Below are 3,188 nucleotides of genomic sequence, written 5' to 3'. Positions count from 1 at the left end.
TGATTTAATTAAAATAATTGATTATAATAAAATAATATATAAAATTATCAATAAACATAAAAATTATAAATATATTTTAATCTAAATTTTAAAAATATACAAATTAGAAATATAATACCAAGTCTCATAATCCTATATAACTAAGACACGAGTTAAATACAAAAAGAAATAGTTAGTCAAAATCAAAATTTATATGTATAAAATTTATGATAATAAATTCCAATTAATTTTAACGTGTATACTTTTATATTTAATTAGGTATTAATTATTAAGTCTGTTGTACAAATAGAAATAATTAATTTTTATGTTTATTATTTAAAAATAATATTTTTTTATATATATAAAAAATATAATTAGATATTAACATAAAAAAATTATACTGATAGTTATAAAATTAACTCAAAATTAATTTTTTTTAAAATAATTGAATCTTGATTCTAACTTTTAATTATAACATTAGTATTCTCTCCAAATTATATGTAATAAATATTTAAAAGAAGAGAAATAAAAATATAAATTAGAAAGATAAGCAGTGAAAATTTAAAACTAAATAAAAAAACTAAAAAATTATGTATATAATAACAATAATAATATTTTTTGTTTAAATTATATTATTTTGTTAATTTTGTTTTCTGTAGAAGAGAAATATAGAAAAAATAGAGAATAAGAGAAAAAAGAGAGAAAGATAAATATGAAGAATGAAAGTGAGAGTGACAGTTTGTTAATTTTGGAAGAAAAAAATTTATTTTAATTGTAAAAAATATCGAATAACATATTTTGATTTATCAAATTACTATCTTAAAATATAAATTATATATAGAATAAAAATAGTAGAGAGAAATAGAAAAATGGACAAAGGTAGATGAGAGAATTTAGGAAGGGAGTTTATTAATTTTGAAAAAAAAAATATTTTCTCTTAATTTTAATAAGAGAGTGTCATGTGACACATTTGATTATTAAATTAGATAGTAATATATGATATATAATATAGGTATATTTCAATTTTAATTTTAATGCAATTAAAGAATGGCATGTTGCACATTTTGATTGTCAAATTAGTAATTAGTCATCGATAATCATTTATTGAATGAATGAGAGAAATAGAGAAAGGAAGAGGGAAGATGGGAGAACTTTTTAATTTTAGAGGGAAAGATTTGATTTCAATGAAATGAGGGAGTGACATGTGACATATTTTGGTTGTAAAATTAGTAACGAAGAGGGAAGAATTCTTTAATTTTGGAGGAAAATATTTAATTTTAATTACAATGACAGAGTGACATATGGTACATTTTGGTTGTAAAATTAGTAAGGAGGAGAGGATAATTTCTTAATTTTAAAGAAAAAAATTTAATTCAAATTGCAATGAAAGAATAACATGTGATAAATTTTAGTAAAAATATATAATAGATATATCACATGTTATAGAAGCATAAAGAATAAGTATCACACAAAAAATATTTTAAAGATAGATACAACTTAGGATAAAAATAACAAATAAATAAATACATATTAACAAAAAAAAATTGTGAATAAAAAAAATCTTGTTTATGGGCCAAAATATTTAGCCTAAATGTTTATGAAATTTCAACCCTACTCCATTTCAAGAAATTACATCATTTTCTTTGATACTTCCATGAACCTAGTCTCATTGAATTCTCTATTCCAAAGAAAAAAAAATATTTTCTTTCCTTTGGACTCATCCTCTCATCACTTGTTGTCATCATTTTTTTACATTTTTGCCTCTTACCTTCTCCTTCTCATACCGTTCTTTGTCGTTCCTCTCCCTTTTTGTTTGCCGTTTTCTTATCATTTCTGCGGACTGTTGCTTTCACTGCTCACACTGTTATTATTCTTCTTGATTCTGTCTTTTCACTAAATATTATCATTTTTCTTCCTTTCTCTACATTTGATGATCTACCAAATCTACCTCAATCTCTCGTATTGATACCTTTTTCCTCCTAATAAACAGTATCATTTTGTCAAAACTGTCTAAATTCCACTTTGGTCTTATTCCACAGTTTCTAGATGTCGGTTTCGAGAGTTGATGTTTTTGGTAATGAATCCAACTGGATTGGGTATTGACTCTCAATCGAACCAAATTGATCGAATAGTTCGGTTTGATTTTTAAAATTATGGTATATAAAATTATATATATACATTGAATAAAAATTATATATATAAATAAAAAATTATATATATACATAAAAAATTTACTACAAAATCGGTGATTATATATTTGTATATAAAATATATGCGTAGTTTAATTTATTTTTAATATGTATTTTATATTTTAATATATATTTTATATTGGTGATTAATTTTAGTATATGTCTAATATAATTATATATAAATATTTAACATAATTTATTATTAATATTAATATAAAAATTTCATGTTAAAACTTTTTTATTGTTCCAATTTTAAATTTCTTTTATTATAATTCATAATGTAACAATTAAGTATATTTGTCAAATTTAACTAGGATTATTAACATAAACAATAACATATCATTAAAATCTTAATACAAGAGTACCAGTCATAAAAAGATACGACAAAAAAAAAATTAAAAATAAAGTATAATGAAACACAATCAAGAAGGAGAAAGCGGGGGGCGAGCGGTTGAGGGTGAAACACGGTGAAAGAGCAGACATGTTTGCTACTTCATTAGGGGATAGTGGTTTGTTTGATCTGAAGACTATCGGGAGGCAGTTTTCTTGGTACAGGAGGGTGAAAAATTATGTTGATGTGGCAAAAAAGCTTGATCGAGTCTGTATAAATAGTAGTTGGTTATCTATCTTTCCAGAGGCTTATGCAGAAGTTTTAAATAGGCTTCAGTCTGATCATTGCCCTATTCTGGTGCGTTGTAAAGGTCGTCCTCAGCCTAAAGGGAATCGACCTTTCCGATTTGTTGCTGCTTGGGCTACTCATCCTGAGTATAAAGATATTGTGAACCAGTCATGGTGGTCTGGTAATAGAGGAATTCATGGCAAGCTTTCAGAAGTACAGAAGAATTCACTAGAGTTTAACTCGAAGGTATTTGGTAACATTTTTGTTAAGAAATGTGAATTAGAGCAGCAGATTAATTATTTACAAAAGCGTTTGGAAGTGGTGGATAGTATTTATTTGCGTCAGAAAGAGCAACAGTTGCTTGATGATTATAATAATACTCTAGTGCAAGAAGAGCTCCT

The sequence above is a fragment of the Arachis ipaensis genome, chromosome B3 (genome assembly GCF_059453495.1).
Source record: "Arachis ipaensis isolate K30076 ecotype BB chromosome B3, ASM5945349v1, whole genome shotgun sequence".
Lineage (NCBI taxonomy): Eukaryota > Viridiplantae > Streptophyta > Magnoliopsida > Fabales > Fabaceae > Arachis > Arachis ipaensis.
Note: the sequence above shows the minus strand (reverse complement) of the source record.